At 41.7% G+C, this 7395-nt stretch overlaps 1 pseudogene; it reads right to left on the bottom strand.

Annotated features, from left to right (window-relative positions):
• Window positions 1–4656: 4656 nt before the first annotated feature.
• Window positions 4657–6888, bottom strand: LOC137533649 (prostaglandin E synthase 3 pseudogene; annotated as a pseudogene).
• Window positions 6889–7395: the final 507 nt, after the last annotated feature.

Here is a 7395-nt window from a genome sequence, read left to right as displayed (position 1 = left end):
GTAATTATGAGTTGGAGTTACAAGTGCCATTTCATATATAATTAGTGGTTAACTGCAAAGCCTAGCCTGCAAAGGGTATTATAAGGAGGACAGTGAGAGCAAGAGGAAAAAAAAAAGTTTTTAAAAAGCTTTTGAGGAAATCAAGGTTAGAGGAAAAAAGTAGCAAAGTTACTGCGCTAAAATGACAGATAATGTATTAACTTATATATTTTTTTTAAACATGTTCAGAGTGTGCGAATTATAAAAATAAAAAGGATGTGGGTCCCCCCTTCTGATCCTCTTTAACCCCTTGTCCCCAAGCAGGCTGGGATAGCCAGAATGTGGGGCCCCGGCTGTGTGGAGCTCAGCACCCTGAACTACACCAGATGGTATGGGGGGCCCACATGGTCCATGATATGAGGGGCTCCAGAGGAAAGGAGTGGCCAAGCCTCCCCCCCCTCTCCCGGAGCCCTTGTCCAATCCATGGACAAGGAGCTCTTCCTCTCTTCCGGTGCCCCAGGAGGAGGGGGGGGGGGGCTGACAATTCCTGGGGGGGGCATGGTGGCATCTGGGAGTCCCCTTTAGGAGGGGTGACCCCAGATACCAGCTCCCTCCGCAGGGATACATAGTACCCCTTACCCATTTCCACAACGGTTTAAATGAAATAAAAATGCAATGACGAGAAAAGTCCATTATTAATCTTAAATAACCATGAATGCTTACTTTTAAAAAAAGTTCTCACTCCAATATCCTCTATCTTGTGACCTTGATTGAAGATCTCCGCCATCACAACACACCGACGCTCCCCGTGCAACTCTAGCTATACTAAGTATGAGCTGTGACCAAGCAGTGTTTGGTACTCTGATATGCGAGAGCTGACATGCCTGTGTTTGGGATTGTTTCTCAATCAAGATTGGATCTTTTAACTTTCCAGTGAAGAGGACTTTCTTTGAAGATACAGCATGCAAATATTCACTGTGATCAGCTGACTCCAGGAAGACATTCAGAAATGGAAGCTGAGATTGTGAATAAACAGGCACGTATTTACATAGAAAACTATAGTGATGCATCTTTATTTACACAAATGTTGTGTTTATCGATGTTGAGATAATTGACCTTGCAGTAATATGTGAAACAATGTGTGCCTACTATTATATCTTTTATTTAAAGCATCCAGAACAGGCTAACAAGGACAGCAATTTAATTCGCAGTATGTAACAGTTTGTGCAGAAACATCCAGTAGGTAGGAAGCAATGTCCTCGTTCGCGTACCTGAAATCCAGACCTTTTGTACCGTACCTCGCATTAGTTTTAACCTTTAAGTTTTGACCTTCTCATCTTTGTTATGCAATTTAATCAGCAAAGAATAATTTCAATCATTTCATTTTACAAAGGGCCATTAGATATAAACTTCAGGGCAACATATGTGTGCTTAGGATAAGTTTCCACAAGCCCATTTTTATGTTCAGAAGGCCACACATTAGCAAAGCATTACACTGGCTGTTATACATTTTTTAAAAATTAATTAGGGATATTTAACCTGCCTGGCGGTAAGCCCGTGCTGAGCACAGGCTATGCCGCCGGGAGGCACCGCTCAGGCCCCGCTGGGCCGATTTGCATAATTTTTTTTTTTTTTGCTACACGCAGCTAGCACTTTGCTAGCTGCATGTAGCATCCGATCGCCGCCGCTACCCGCCGATCCGCCGCTATTCCTTGCACCGCGGCCGCCACCCCGCCCAGACCCCGTGCGCTGCCTGGCCAATCAGTGCCAGGCAGCACTGTGGGGTGGATGGGAGTCCCCTTTGACGTCGCAATGTCGATGACGTCGGTGACGTCATCCTGCCCGTCGCCATGGCGACGGGGGAAGCCCTCCAGGAGATCCCGTTCTTTGAACGGGTTCTCCGATCGCCGGCGGCGATTGGAGGGGCTGGGGGGATGCCGCTGAGCAGCGGCTATCATGTAGCGAGACTTTGACTCGCTACATGAAAAATTTTTTTTTTTTAAAAAACACTATTTTGCTCCTCCTGGAGGATTTTTTTAAACCGCCAGGAGGGTTAAACTTATAAGGGAAAAAAAAACTAACTAGAGAGTTATTTTGATTATTTGGGGGGTGGGGGTGAATAAATGTCGAAAGGCTATCATACCATAAAGCTGACTTGCAAAGTTTAGCTTATGAATTATAATAGGAGCTCACAATTTAATCACTACCATAGTCACGTGCCCCTATCATAGTCTAAGGCAGCATTAACTATGTTACAAAAACATCTGTAAGAGTGCCACGGGCAGAGAGAGCACAGAAATGTTGCCGCTACTCATGCCGACTACATAGTGCATGTTGCACAGTTAGCGCAACCCATATTACCTAGGTAACATGATGAGCATTGCTAGGGTAACGCAAGTAGCATAACAGGGAGATTTCCCCCAATAACGGCACCGCTGTAGGGATGGTCAGAAATGCCAAATGCCAAAATGTAGCCAAAACATCTGAAAGCCTCAAGGATGTAATTATCGCTCAATAGTATTCAATCTCTTAGCTGCATATAAGTGGATAGAAGCATCTTCCAGACGTGAGTTATGCCTTCATTGCTGCCCAATCTGCCCACACAATGGACAGTTGCCGTTTCAAACGGATAGACCATTCCTTGTCAAGTTATGGCATGTCACTGTTACCTGCTTATCCTCTCTATTTGCATGAAATGCTATCACTTGACAAAGAACGGTCTATGCGTTCGAAATGGCAACTGTTCGTTGTGTGTGCAGATTGGGCTGCAATGAAGGAATAACCCATGTCTGGAAGATGCTTCTATCTACTTATATGCAGCTAAGAGCTTGAATACTATTGAGCTATAATTACATCCTTGAGGCTTTCAGATGTTTTGGCTACATTTTGTTCACATGTTTTGGTGAATAAAAAATGGCTTTTGAAGACACGGCCAGTGCTGGTTATCATTCTTTTTTGGATTACACTAAGTCTGTGCTAGCCACACGGACTAGACCTGGCATGACCAACAAAGCAAGAAAGGTGTGCTGTCTGAGAAGTGCAAATATGGAAAGGCTAAACAACTCTTGCATTGCAGACAGCCAATTCAGAGAGTGAATGGAATAGATAAAAGAGGTCAACAGTTCAACATGGGGGTTGTAAAAGCTGTAGAACTGACTTAAGCTATGTACCCACCTGTTGATTTTTACATGACATTGTGAGGTGGGTACACGCACACAATACTAACGTCACTTAGCGACGCGCCAATGATGAAAGACTGACATGACGGATCAGATCTTTAAGATCCCCGACAACCCTGCGCAAAGTACCACGATCGAAGTCTCGCTTGCGCCGCTGTGTACATTGTGTGACCTCGCACTTAACCTGACGACAGGAAGAGGCGTCGCTGATGACCATCGTCAAAGGGATGTCGCAGGAGCCGTTGGGCAGTGAGTACGCAGCTTAAATTCAGCTGAGGAAAATAAAAACCTTAATTTTATGCTTTTAGCTTTTTAAATACAAAACAACACTGTGGAATTCCAAGAAACTCCTATCTATGGGTAGGACTATAGAGACCAGTCTTTATCTCAGCAGTTTATTTTCAGTTCACATTTTGTTTTAAGGTAACTATAGTTGATCTGTTGGGATAAAGCATTACTAAAAAATGTAACATGCAAGTTAAGAGTAGATAGAATGTAAGTGTTTAGGTCTCGGCACAGCAGGGAAATAGTATAGGTTAGGCACATGAATCTGTCCCTTACAGTAGGTATTAATAAGGTATTACTAGGTTTTTGGACCAGTCCATCTCCACATGGAAGATTCTCAAGGTTTCCTTGGTTCTTTTCAAAAGTACTTTAACTATGACTATGGTAGTGATTTATTTTGTGAGCTTTTATGAGACCCGTTAGTGAAATGATTGTTAGGGATGGTCAGAATTGGTGAATTTCAAATCCAACAAATTTCCAAATTTTTTGAAGGAACTCCATACAAATTCCAACATCTGCAGGCTCCAAAGTTTCACTGCAAAATTGCAAAATTCATTTTTTTGTTTTGTTTCCACTACAGCATTTAATTCTGATTTATCTCAGTGCTGTTCTTACATTTACATTATCCAGCACATGTAAATTTCCCTTTAAATATAACCCATTTTATTACAGTCCATCTTAAGTTGCTGGCAAAGAAGGAATCGTGATGAAGTATCAGCAACTTTCCAGTTTGGTTGCCTTAGAAAACATTTTCAAAACAAAAGCACTTTCCTTTATTTTAATTTGCCCGTACACAAAGAATGGTAGCAAGGTTGAATGCTAAAATATACAGGCTTCAATAACATCTCTCACATCCAGTCCCAATGTTACTTTGGATGCTGGATCAAAATGTCTAGGGCTGAAATTGCCATGTAAACCAATTTAAATTGCAAAAAAATACAAATGCGTCATAATCCTAGCACACTTATTACATAATACATGCGCTGTGAATAAGATTTAATAGCAGCTCTGTAGCAGGAAAATGGTTAAGGGACGTCCTATACAACAATCTTCAATCCTCCTGATAAGCGCCACTTGGTAATATACAAACAAGGCTGACTGGAAGTACACTATTAACTGTATTTACAATGGGTATTGGCAACTGCTGCAGAGTGTTGTGAAATATTGTTTCCGGCCTTTCTCCCACCCCATCCCAAAAGCACAGGATGTCTTCTTATTCGAGGTCAGGCACTTTTTCATCACCGCTGTCTGGTGAATCGTCATCTGCACCATCTACTTCTGGCAAATCTACATCTTCATCTCCAACCATGGTGTTCATCACCTCAACAAAACGATCAGAATTAGACATGTCTTCATCAGAATCATCTTCCCAAACTTTCCAATTATTAAAATCTACACATAGCCAGTTAAGCTGTGCTTTTTCTTTTGTCAACCTAGGCCATGGCTGTCCAGATTCTCCTTTTCATAAACAGCATAACACAGATCTGTCTGTTTTTTTGTGTTTAGACTCATTAGGTTCGATAGACTGGTAGAGATCAACTTCATTTAAATGTTTAGCGTTGTCAGGTCCACCTACACAACTGAAGGTTAATTTAGTCTTGTCAAAGTTTACTTTTACTTCCTTGCTGTCTTCAACACAGAATTCAATGAAAACATAACCCCTCCTGTCGTACCATTTAGCTGATGCAGGTTCCTGCAGTTCCCCCAGCTCTCCTCACACGCTCCACGCTGCTCCTCTCGTCGTGTCAGCTGCACGCTACCGCAAAATTCTACTTTATTGCAAACATAATTTTGCACAAACCATAAGGTTAATTATGGTTAGTGCAAATCTGTGAAAATGTGCTCACAATAGATTATAATTTTGTTAAAATTTTCACTATTCTGCATAGAATTGTTTTATTCCTGTTATTCGATCATGATCAGAAGACATTTTTTGCTATTTATGCAAAAATATTTTGTGCATTATACAATCGTAATTTTGCTTGGTGCTTGGAATTTACCAGTCGGGATTCCAACTTTCAACTCAATATTGAACAAATTCAGGTATCTAAGTTAGAATTTGGAAATCATCGCTATGTTCTCGCTAAAGAACTGGAGATGTCAACATAATGTACAGTAGATGCAAAATAAATTTTTTCATTGAAAGCAACATTTGCCTTTATTCAATTTACTTTTTTCTCCTTGGAGATAATTTTTCATCTTCTGTTTCAAATAACTTTTCAGCATTGTGCAATTGAAAAAGTACTAAAACGTGGGTGAAAAAGTAATGTCAAAGTTACTTTGAGTACTTTCTTGCTTGCTGGTGGCTTAAAGGACATTTTATTGATAAAGTGTAAAAACATCACCTGGGGAAAAGCGAATCAAATATGGGCCATTGGCCCATATCCAATTAAAGCGGATCCGACATGAAAAACTAACTATAACAAGTAACTTGTCTATATATCTTATCTAATGTTTAGATCGTTTACACAGCAAGTATAGCTGCAAACAGCTTTAATAGAAAATGATTATTTCTAAATTCTTCCTGTGATACAATGACAGCAGCCATGTTGTTTGTAAACATTACACAGAGGCAAGCTTATCTGTATTTTGATCACTAAGCCTGTGAAAAAAAAAACGAATCCCCCCTCCTCCTCCCTACTCCCCTCTGCCTCTGAAATCAATGGCTAGTAACACCTCCTCCTCCTCCTGCCCAGACTGAGCTCCCATGAGCCCTTGCTACTGCCAAACCCGTGGGCGTGGTTTATTTAGTTTATAGGGAAGTAGAGTATTAAAGCAAAAACAAAAAAGTATTTGGCTTGAGGAATGCCCTATAAACAATAGGAAAGGAACACAATTATGCAATGAGTAAAAGTTCGGATCCACTTTAAGCTATAGTTTGTTGTTTTGTTTTTTGTTTTTTTTAAATCACATTCTAAAGAAGTTGTCTGTAAAAGTATAGTGAGCGTTGCATGGTTGTTGCAGTTGTTGCAGTTACTTGTTATGCAGTGAGGAGAACGCCAGCGCATACCACTAAGGCTGCATCCGAAATGACCACCAGCTCAGTGTGCAGCACCTAAATAGATTTTCTACACACTTTGCATTCAATTCAGATGCAAATCATATGCAAATCTGTTTATAATACTTGTTATAGTTAGTTTTTCATCTCGGATCCGCGTTAAAGGATTTCCAAGGCGGGAATGGTAAAAAAAAAGTTAAATACCTGGCTGAATGCTTTATGCTCAGGGGACACTATCCGCGCCCTCCGTTTTATTCTGCCATGTTTTTTTTATTTTATTTATAGCCTCCGGTCGGGTCCCAACCCCATCCCTCGGGTCGTTTGCCTTTGCCCCAAATGGCTGCCAGTCTTGCCGCGCTTACAGTTCGCATAGCCGTGAGTTCTGCTGCGCAGCTCTAAGTCCTCCTCCAGGCCAGTCCTCGGTCGCTCTATGTCCTCTACATCCATGCGCTCTACATCCACGTGACCGCCGGGAGTGAGAATGGGGCTGGAGGAGGACTTACAGCTGCGCAGCTGCACTCGCAGCTATGTGAACTGCGCAGTTGCGGCAAGACTGGCGGCCATCTTCATTGGGGCAAAAGCAAACGGCCTGAGGGATGGGATTAGGACCCGACCGGAGGCTGTAAATACAAAAAACAGGACGGAATGAAACGGAGGGCGCAGATGGCGTCCCCTGAGCATAAAGCTTCCTGCCAGGTATCTAACTTTGTTTACCATTCTCGCCTCGGAGTCCTTTAAACTTTATTACTGATGTAACCTTGCCCTATGCTTGCCCGATCTTTAATTCTGACTTCAGAATAATAGCTAATTGTGTTCTGTGGAATATTTACATCTCGCCATGGAGGAAAAATAATATATTGCTTGTAAATACGGAAATTTTTTCCCCTTTGTGTGTCCTCAACAAGGACAAATGTGGGGGCAGAGTATTTTAATTAGGAGAGATACACAAGAACC

The sequence above is a fragment of the Hyperolius riggenbachi genome, chromosome 9 (assembly GCF_040937935.1).
Source record: "Hyperolius riggenbachi isolate aHypRig1 chromosome 9, aHypRig1.pri, whole genome shotgun sequence".
Classification (NCBI taxonomy): domain Eukaryota; kingdom Metazoa; phylum Chordata; class Amphibia; order Anura; family Hyperoliidae; genus Hyperolius; species Hyperolius riggenbachi.
The sequence above is the reverse complement of the archived record's forward strand: the minus strand, read 5'-3'. Positions and strand labels throughout refer to the sequence as shown.